This window comes from Cupressus sempervirens, chromosome 5 (assembly GCF_028749045.1).
Source record: "Cupressus sempervirens isolate cs-2001-9-10 chromosome 5, ASM2874904v1, whole genome shotgun sequence".
Classification (NCBI taxonomy): Eukaryota; Viridiplantae; Streptophyta; class Pinopsida; order Cupressales; family Cupressaceae; genus Cupressus; species Cupressus sempervirens.
This window is the reverse complement of record NC_143122.1, coordinates 359,594,485-359,606,423: the sequence shown is the minus strand read 5'-3', so window position 1 is coordinate 359,606,423 and position 11,939 is coordinate 359,594,485. Positions and strand designations below refer to the sequence as shown.

General features: G+C 30.4%; 1 pseudogene; it reads left to right on the top strand.

Moving 5' to 3' along the window:
• The first annotated feature begins 5,077 nt into the window (after positions 1-5,077).
• Positions 5,078-7,278, top strand: LOC149556217 (cytochrome P450 716B1-like; annotated as a pseudogene).
• Positions 7,279-11,939: the final 4,661 nt, after the last annotated feature.

Sequence of the window (11,939 nt, the reverse complement as noted above, 5' to 3'; positions counted from 1 at the left end):
ATTTTCAAGAAGATCAAATGATAAAATCAAAGTTGGTTACAAGATCTATGGTTGAACAAATGTAACAACGACTTGATGAAGGAGATTCAAGCAAGATAAAGATGAGCACAAAGTTTAAGGAAGTTCTATTTTTGGAGTGTATGAATTCATTGAATCTAAGATCTACGATTGTGATTAAGTAGAAAAATCTGGAAGGATTTGGAAAGGAAAATTTTACTATTTAAGGAGATGATTGCAACAATTTTTTGTTGTTGATTGTTGCTAATGGATGTTGATAAAGTGTAAATTATTGAAGGTGAATAAGGAGAAAGAAGAACACAGTGAACCAATAAAAGAAGAAGAAGAGAGATCAAGTAGAGGAAGCGCAAAGTGAAAGTGAAAGAGTGTGAATTTGCTAGACATAGATCAAAAGAAGGAAGACAAAGCAAAGCAGAGATCTGAAAAAGCACGATAGTTCTAAACTAAGAAGATCATTTAACTAATACTTTCTTATCATTGAAGCAAATAAAATCTCTTAACCAAGTAGACCTAACAAAAATTTCAGATCCTATATGGTAACATCATTTAGTGATGTTTGTAAGTCCTTTAGATTAGGCCACTCTTTAGTAATGATAAGGAGTGATAAGGTCTAGATGATCTTTGGTTAAAATATTATAACTAGATCACACTATAAATTTGCATGTAACCTTTAACAAGGTTGGCTCTTAATAAAGCTCACTTCAGAAGTGTGAAATATTTGGGTTGCTAGTTCTCAGGTAATTTTTCCCTTTACAGGGTATCTATGTCAAATGCGAGATTGCTTATCTGTTGCAAGTTAATTTTCATGTTATTTACTTATTTTTACAACTCAATATAAACTAAGTTATCTCTTTGATACTTGGTAAAGTAATGGATAGTAAGACAAAGATTTGATGGTAAAAGATTATGTTTGATTTGAGAAGTTGAATGTGACTACCAAGTTATTGCTATGATAGTTTAAGAAGTTTGAATTGGTCTTGAAGTTCTTGAAAGACATGCAAGATAACTTGATATAAATGATTCATCCTCTGCCTCTTAGATATCTAACAATTATTCAATTCTTTTTTAGGTATACATGTCATGAACCACCTTGTGTGACTAGACTATTTTGTAGGATGTCTTTGACACACTTGACTCTATCAAATAGGTTAATGGAATTTGAATAGAGATTATATGTTTATGGTTTGTATGATCCTGACATTAAGTCAATGTGTTGTTTGACTTAGACCTTTGGTTAAAATGTGGTTCAAATATATGACTATGAAGTTTTGGTTTTCAACATCTTAATAAATGTAGACTTTTTTAGTCGATGTTTGATTTGATACATTTTGTATGTGACTATTTTGTCTTTCATTCTACTTATCATTTTGGTCAGATATATGATGTTTTTAGAATTAATCTTAGTGATGCATTATGATGTAGATACATTTGGAAGTTGATCTCTGCAAGCATTTATGTGCATAATGATGATTAAATGTTATATGAGTACATTAATGATGTTGTATGTTAATGTTGTTATATTCCATGATGATGTTGATAATGTAATTAATGATGAAATCAAATGTGATATGATTTCATCGATTATGGTTAAAAATGGTTATTGATCTATTTCTATGGTTGTGAGCATGACTAGGTGATTACAAGTTGAAGACAAGTGTGTGGTTGAGGTATGGGAGGCTAGCTCCTCAATAGTGGTGGATATGGATGATCTAGTTGCAAATACACACCAGTTAGACGCATATCATGATTAACTCCATGTGAATTCTATTATCTCTATCCTTAACCTTGAGATGATCAAGTGGATGGTTTTATTAAGGCATAGTTTACTATATTTTATTTCTAACCTTCTACAATTAAATGGTGTTTGCTAAGAATGTGCATATTATTTGAAAACAAAAATTACTCTTCAACAAAAAATTATAAAAATATTACATTAATTTTAATATAAATGGTATGCTATGAATGTAAATTTATATTGTGAAGAATACTTTGATGAGATTACACAAAATAAAGAGAATTAATTTTGGATTTATAAGACATCAATGTATATTGGATATGTTTTTTATGTTAATTAGTAGCAAAAATGGGTGTTGACCTAGAAAAACAAGCTAAAAAACATCAAAAAGTCACTTTTCACTAAAAAATCCCACATTATTGTGTCTCAATCTCTACATCTACTACAACCTACAAGTTGACTAACATATTGAAACACAAAAATATACATCAACAAAATAAAGTTTAGAAACATAAATTATCCAAGTCCAACCAAGATAATAACAAAAGCCCATCTAGGAAGAGTACAAGCAGTTAAAAACATCAAAAAAGAAACAAAAGGATAGAGAGCTAGTGCTCTTTCATCTCTTTGTTAGGCCTTTCTAGTAGCACATGAAACCAATCATCCACCAGGAACCAATGTACAAGGAGGTCATAGTGTCCACACTAGCAGAGGAAACAAACCTATCCTTCTCAACATGAAGGAGATAAAGAGTGGTGGCTGCCAAGTGCATCACTTTGATAGGAAAGTGGGCCTAATCATCAAACCTCTAATCTAGGTTATCCTATCTTTTCATGAGTTTCTTGATGGTCTCAGGTCCAACACAACCCTATCCTCAAAACACCCATGAATACCAATTCCCAGAGACACCCTAGGGTTATTCCCATCTCCTTTTGCATTTTTCTTTCCTTTGTCATGTTGACGGGCATGAGATGTGATAATATCAGTGTCCCCATTATCACCCCTAGTATTGGTAGCCTCCGGGCTATAGGTCTCAACTTTGAGAGTTTTAGAAAAATGAGAGGCATAGGACTCAAGTATGTCTGTTACCAATTAGATTTGGCATTTTTAGAAAAGTAATTAAAGATGTTGAATATCAAGTTTATGTGATTCTTAAAGGTTGACATGTATGATATATTTTTCTAGAAAGTAATTTTGAAATAAAATTAAATACAAGTAAAATATAAGAAATGATTTGTCTTAAATGATTTCATCTATATATCAAAATTGTTGTGACTCATAAATTTGATATATTATGTAGTTTTAATTGAGAATTTGTATTGGGAGACTAGTTCTACGCATTGGAATGAGGAGATTTGCTAATAAAATCAAAATTTTTATCCATCTCATTTTTTCGCTCAGGTTTCACAAATTATGTTTGGAAGTTCCCTAATTTGTCCTAGTTTTGATTTGAGAAAGATGGATAAAATGATAATTTTGTAACATTGAGTAACCAAATTAAATGGTCAATGAAGAATCCAAATGAAAAAATAAAGTAGAATATAAATAAATAAATAAATAAATATATATATATATATATATATATATATATACATATATGTATATATATATATACATATATATATACATATATACATATATACATATATATATATATACATATATATATATATATGCATATATATATATACATATATATGTATATATATATATACATATATGTATATATATATATACATATATGTATATATATGTATATATATATATACATGTATATATATATATATATATGTATATATATATATGCATATATGTATATATATGTATATATATATATACATGTATATATATATATATATATATATATGTATATATATATATATATACATAATGGATTAAAATTATGCATACAACATATATATATATATATATGTGTATATATATATATATATATATATATATATATATATATATATATATATATATATATATATATATATATATATATATATATATATATATATATATATATATATATAATGGATTAAAATTATGCATACAACATATTTCTTTTGGAAGCAATTAGATGTTAAAAAATATTCAGTGAAGGCTCCAAGGGCATGACTAGTTACCTCATACAACAAACATGATAGTATACAACTTTGAATAATAACTTGTAGTTCTTGAGAGGGAAAAATGGTGTATATTAGTAAAACTAAAGATACATAGTTATTATACATGAGTAGTTCTTTAACAATTTTGAAGATAGTCTTAACTATATTGTTGACAATAAATGCATTAATTTTACTTGCGAAGTCAAGGGTTACACGTTATTGGGCCTTAGTTCTTGTTGACACATCGATAAATTCTATGTTGAATTATGTATCATTTTTTCTGACATTTAGGAAAATATTTATTAATTAAAAATATATTTGACAACTCTAATTAAAAAGCACCTGGACCCTATGAACTGCAAACATTTATTTCAATCAATAAACAATGTGATGCATGTCTCTAAGTAAAAAAGGATACCTGAAATAATGTTATGATAGAAATAAACATGCTACAAATACATCACATCATATTAATTAATAGATAAAATAACAATATTTAGTCTTCTAGAAAATCTTTAACTCAATAATGAAAAGAATCTCACATAGTATGTGAAATGTTTAGTAATAATAATTATTATAACTTAAATTATAAAACAATCACTTATACTATTCATTTTTTTATATTATTTACCAATCCTAAAACCAACCATGTAAAATATTAATGTTTTATCTAGTAAAACGAAGCAAGATCTACATTTCGAACATCTAACACATTATAATTGTAAATAATTTTTCAAAAGTGCTAAATGCATTAACAATAAGATGAATTTTATATAAAAGGTAAAGACTCAACCCTTGAAATTGTAAACGTATCATCTTGTGGGAGTTTTGTGTCTTTAATGTATTGGTAATCTAAGTGTGGAGATTTTTAACTTAGATTAGACAATGCTCAATGAAAATAAGAATACCACCTTAAAGGAAGGTATTATAAGCTAAAATTAGATCTTATGCTAGAATTTGAGAGGTTTTGTTTAAATCAACATTGACAATGAGAGTTCAAGAAGATCCTAATGACTGGGTTATATTAAGAGAGTGCAAGGCATTTTAAAATATCCAAATCTCTATTGATAGAGGAAAACAAAGGAAATGTCCCTTAGAGTTCTTACGATTTAGTCTAAATGATTGTTTAATATCAAAGGTAGCTTTTTCAATCTGTAAGTGTAGTTGTAGAATCCAAAATCTTGAGAGTTGAATTCATTCCCACTTACCCATGGATTTCAACTTTGAGGAGACAATAAATAAAGATTGCATTGAACCCTCAAGTACATTTTTTCTCATATTATCCTTCATTTTTTCTGATCATAGAAAAGAATGGGAGGTCTTACAAAAATCTTCCTCCTAGAAGTCTGGGGTGGCTCGTGATAGGTGAGACAATTCAATTTCTGAAAGCATATAGATCCCACAAATCAATAAAATAAAGGGTTATCAAATATGGGCCCATTTTCAAGACATCCATAATCATGAGGTGCCCAATAGTGATCCTCATTAGCTAGGAAGGCAATTGATTTCTATTCCACAATGATGGGAGAAATATAATGAATAAGTACCCCAAAAACATAACATGGATATTTGGTGAAAGAGGCATTGGTGAAATTTTTGGTGAAGAGCACAAGAGGATAAGAGGAGCCATCATGTAGTTAATGAATCCTGAGGCATTGCAAATATTTGTGGGTAGAATGGAGTCTTTTTTTGTGCAACACTTTGCTGATTGATGGGAAGGGAAGGAGAGTATTAAAATGACTCCATTGATGAAGCAACTTTCTTTCCAAGTTTCTTGTGATCTATTAGTTAGTTTGAAGGATAAGGAAGAGAGAGAAAATTTGGCCAATGAGTTCAATACTGATGTTAAGGGAATTTGGTCTATTCTCATAGATTTTCCAAGAACCACCTTTAGGAAAGCTTTCCAAGCCCGTTGTAGAGTGAGAAAGAGGTTATCTTTACTTTTGCAGACTAGGAGAAGAGATATAGAGCATGGAAATGTTTCTCTTGATAAAGACTTGATATCTTTCTTGATCACCATGAGAGATGAAAATGGCGAACCCCTCACTGAGAATGAGATCTTAGATATTGTCATAGTTGTCATGATAACTGGTCATCATACCACTTATAATCTTTTGACTCATCTTGTGAGAGGGTTGTTCTTTAACTCACATATCTATCCAAATGTACTTGAAGGTATTTACATCCTTATGTGTATTTTATTTGGATTTTTATTATCTAATAATTTTAATCAATTCTTTCTAGATTGGTGTAATGTCCTCTCTAAATGGAATCTAATAGTATTTATTGATATCTCAATTTGTAATAAGCATTTAAATTAGTGAATTGAACTATTAAAAAATAATAATACATACATATGAAATGACTAATTAGATACTCACTAATTAATACATAAAATATATTGATTAAATGTTAAATAATTAATTAATTAAAACATATGACTACAAAAATAAAAATAATTAATAAAGTCATTTAATCAAAACCATTAGTTTACCGAGGACTTATTAATTATTTTGATGAAAAAATTGATAACACAATCAAAACTAGAAAAAACCACACAATTTATCATGGACATTGGGATATCCACCATTTACAAGAAAATACACTATAAATCACTATAAAAAACTAAAAGTTGCTATTTTAGATTGTTTCATATGGGGAATTTAACTTCATGTCCACATTGAAAACCTAATATTTTATCTATTTGAAATCTTTCCTCTAAACATTGCGATGGATTTAAGTTCACGATTTAAATCATAGAAATCTTTCATGGTTTCTTTTAATTGTAAAATTTTCTTGTTATTGTGCATTAGAAAAATATGTGATCTTAGAAAAGAAAGAACGAAATCAACCTCTTACATGGGAAGATTTAAGAAAAATGAAGAATTCATGGAAGGTGGCTCAAGAAACATTGCCTTTATTCCATTCTATATTTGGTAGTTTCAGAAAAATAATTGAAGATGTCAAATATCAAGGTTATGTGATTCCCAATGGTTGGTAGGTATGATATTCCTTATTAGAAAGAAAATTCAAAAGGTAATGATATATATAAGTAATGACTCTTTGAAATGTTATGATTTGTATATTTTATTTATTAAAAATTCTACAATTTTTATTATATTCAGCAATTGCTTTACACATTGGAATAAGGAGATTTTCAAAGAACCTCATAAGTTTGATCCATTTCATTTTGACACTCAAGTTTCTTGTTATGTTATTACACCCTTTGGTGGAGGTCCTCGAATTTGTCCAAGTTATGATTTTGCAAAGATAGAGACAATGATATTTTTGTACGATTTAATAGTGAAATGGAAGTGGTCAATGAAGGATCCCCACAAAAAAATTATGTGTGAGCCTTTTCCTACTCCCACCATAGAATTGGTGGTAAATCTTCTAGCCAAGAAAAAATGAGCACATTAACTTTTTTTTCACGTAGAAACTAATATTACATATTAGATATTATTTTTCACATTTTAAAAGAGTACATGCATTATGCTCTTTTTTTGGGAGAAATTATATGTTGAAATATATTTTCTAAAGACTAGGAGGGGTGATTGAATTTCCTCCTCTAAGAATGATAATGACACGTAGCTTTGAAAAATAGTTTATGTGTTTTGTGAGGGAAATATGATGTGTATTTAAGTAAAATTGAATGTGAATAGTTATTATATGTACTTTGAAGGCAATTATAATTATATTGTTGGCATTAAATGTATTGATTTTACTTATCAAGTCAAGAGTTAAATGTTATCAAATCTCAAATTTTTTTTGGTAACTTCTATAAATTCTATGCTTTTGATATTATTAAAGCATCCAAAATCAGGGGATTGGCCCTTAGCACAAAATAGTGCTTAAGCCATTCACAATAGAAGACTAGAAACTAAACTACCAACAAATTTACACCTCTATCCCTTAATATCAAAAACCAAATCCCCCCAACCAACCCAACCTATTAGAAAAGTATCCCATAGAGTATCACAATTACTAGTAACCAAAGAAAAATTACTAGCAACCAACATATGATTATTCCTTTTAAAAGACTCATACACATACCTACTATATCTACTATAACTACTTAACAAAATAATAAATTCTATAAGGTCCATCGGCCAGTCCAAATAGTTTAAAGCAGGAGTATACCAACCAATATAGAGAACATAACATAACATGTAATAAAATAAAGGCTTAAACTTTAGCCTTTTCCTTTCCTTTTTTCACTAGAAGGACTTTGGCCGAATCATCAACAAGGAATCCATTTAAAATTTCTTTGAATTCTCAGTGCTAATTCTTGGTGAAGCAGCTAGAGTGTCACTACACTGTTTGGGGTCAAATTGGGACAACAATTTGTGATGGTGGTGTAATTTGTGGTGATTTTCATGTTATCTTTCAATTGTCCCCGACGTTGTCACAATACCGATGTTGGCATCATAATTGCGATGCCCACATGAGTTTAAAAGGGAAAAAGAAAACACGACATAAATCATTCCCCATTTGTTTTGATTGTGGAGAAATGAAAATAAAAGTGGTTGGAGAGCTCTGAATGAGGGTGGAGAGTTGTAAATGTTTTTGTGCCCTTGTGATTGGTGCATTTCATTGTCGTGCCCTTGTGATCTCTACGTTTCATTGTTGTTCCCTTGCTTTGCAATATTCTTCAAGGGCTATGTAAATGTTCTTTTCTTTTCCTTCTAAATATGTATCTCTTTATATTTCCTTCTAAACATGTATATCTTAGAGATCTTTTTTAGGGTGCTTATTACATTTTAGCACAATAGAAAAATTGATCCAACTACATACATATTCCATAATTCAAATAATAAAACATTAAAACTAACTCAACCTGTGCTAAGTGACTTACCGTAAGATCCTGCACAAAAATAATGTAGACTAGGAAAAAAAGGCTAAGTTCACAAGAAATTTTACAAAAACATATCATAATAGATATTTTTAGAAAGAAACTAGCCATAACCTAGTTAAATGGGTCTAGTTACTAATTAGCTGGGTTGATACAAATTCTTGTAGAACCTTCATTAGGTTAGGTACAATAAAATGAACAATCAGTTATTCCCATCTAGCAGGATCAAATATAGTTCTCCAAGGTGATGAAATCGCATATGCATATGCATCACTTGCATGCTAGGCATGAAGCACATTCTCCAATTTATAAAGAATGGTTGGATATAAATGCTCCATATGTTGGACCAAAAATGGAAGCCAAGGATGTAACCATGCATATATTGGCACACTCTTCTTGCAAGGATTCCAAGTATCTACTGTTGCTAATAATTTGGGCATCACTATATGATTTAGAATGTTATGAAGTACTAAAGCCAATAGTAACTTATCCCATGTCTCTAGAAAATGTAGTATAGGTTTAGGGTCCCTTGGCTCCTAGGAATTTGTAGTAGCTATTCTCACTACTAGAAGAATAACTTCGGTGAAGAGTTGAGTGTAAGGAGTTGAAGAAACAAGTTCTTCTTTTGTGTAAATGCCATAATCATGAGACTCATTCCCCTATAGAAGCCTCTACTACAATGACATTACCTCTAAACCATGCAAAAGATATTGAAGTGGTTCCCACCTTGAAAAACTCTTATAAACAATGGATACTTGGGATCATTGTAGGAAGATTGTGCTAATACTTGAATCACTCTTATAAGCAAATGCAAATGCAATACATGATGAATTGCACAACTTGTAATCCTCCTAATATTTGGACTGTAACTTCTCAAATACACTTGCAAATGATTCCAATGTCATAGTACCTATCACAACACTTTCCTAGATTCTATCTAGTAGCTCCCATAATATTCTCTATGTTGTCTAGCTATTGTTTCTACTGTGCAGTCTCTTTCTAAAGCCACTCTTTCTCCTTCTCTATCATGCCTTAAAATTTGATTATGAAGCTTTTGAATATATGCCTCTACCATATGTAAAATCAACTTTACATTATGTTGTAACTCTAGCATATGTGTTTGATCATCGATAGCTTTCATTTTAGCATTCAAGTTTTCAAGATTGGTCAACACCCTCACTTACAGATCTCTCATGTCAAGCACTTTCTGTAGTATTTCAACACCATGTTATTGCTTCTGAGCTAACAATTTTTCAGGTGCATTTTCTTGTAAAACATTAATTTTGTTGAACAATTGTAAAATCTTAGAAAGTGCATTGTTGCTATCATGTATGTATGTATATATGTATGTATGTATATATCTATGTGTATTTGTATGTATGTATATATATGTATGTATGTATGTATATACATATATACATACATTTATGTATATATATATGTGTATATATACATATATACACACATATCTATGTGTCTATGTATGCATGTATATATATGTAGAGATCTCATGGATTGTGGATTGTAGATAATTGATGTAGGCAAAGGTGGAATAACTAGGGCCAAAGGCTCACCCAGCTATCCAGACCACCCCACAAGAGTTAACACAATAGAAGCAAACACAAGGAACAACAACCAAAGGAGGAAGAAGAGTGAAATAATTTTATTGATTCATCAAAATATCTTCATACATGCCCAGTTGTAAGGTCTTCTGGGTTACAACCAATTACAAATATATTCACATTCAAAGATCCAACTACAAATTTGCACTTTTAGTTCTGCTTTGCAATCTACTCTCCAAAAAATTGCCTGACTCTAAGCCTAAACACTCTATATATACTTGCCAAAATAGCTTACAGATTATTCTAAAACATTACATAAGAGGAGGGTCGACCCAACAACGGTCTAGACACATCCCAAGAAAAGATCTTAACATAAATTTCGTGATAAAAAATAAATCCTGCAAGTTGGCTCACAAAAATTACGTCCAAATACTGACACTTGGCATACACTGGGTAACTCAGCACATGAAGAAACACTTGGCATACACTAGGTAACTCAACACATGAAGGATTTTCTAGGCAACAACTTGCAAAATGAACAAAAATGAGTAGGATAACAAGGCAACCCAGGATGCTCCTGCATCAGACAAGCGGGGTTGAAAGAAATGATTCTCCTGAATCATTGAGATGTCACAACCTGAGCTAAATCCAACTCAAATTGAGAAATCCATGAAGCATCTTCAATAGGCTTGTTCTTCGACTTCACCAAATATTCATAGTAATTTTTTCCTCTTGTGCTCTTGCCAACTCTTTGATCCAATATCTGTTCAACTTCAATTTGCTTCGTAGGATAATCATCTGATACAACAACTTCATCCTCTAATTGATGATACTTATACAAATCAACAATATTGACTATAGGAGATATATCCATGTCATTAGGTAACTCAACTTCATAAGCATTACTACTATCAAACTTCTTCAAGATCTTACAAGGTCCAAATTTTTTCATCTTTAGCTTACTGTATGTTCCAACTGGGAATCTACCTTTCTTCAAATAAACCATCAGCTCATCACCAACTTGAAAATCATGGTGTCTTCTAGACTAATCAACATTCTCCTTATACTTTTGATTATTTTGTTCCAACCTCAACTTCACTTCCTTATGCAAAGACTCCATAAAATTAGCAAATTCTTCTCTTGCAACGCTTCTCTTTTCTTCACCAACAACATCTCTCAAATTGTATATACCTCTAGGATGCATTCCAGTAACAATCTCAAAAGGTGTCTTCCCTGTACTCCTATTCAAAGAATTGTTAGATGCAAATTCAGCTTGTGTTAATACCATCTCCCAATTACTTGACTTATTCTCAACTAAACATCTCAAAAAATTACCCAAGGTTCTATTCACAACCTCTATCTATCCATCTGTTTGTGGATGGAATATAGAACTAAACTTCACCTTAGTACCCATCATCTTCCACAAAGTCTTCCAAAAATAACCAACATACTTACTATCTTTGTCAAAAATAATGCTTCTTGGTAATCCATGCAATCTCACAATCTCTTTAAAGAAAAGTTCAACAACATCCTCAACATTTGATGTCTCCTTACATGGTATAAAATGAGCTATCTTAGAAAATCTGTCCACTACAACAAATATGGAATCATACCCCTTCACTATCTTAGGTAATCCAAGAACAAAATCCATATTGATA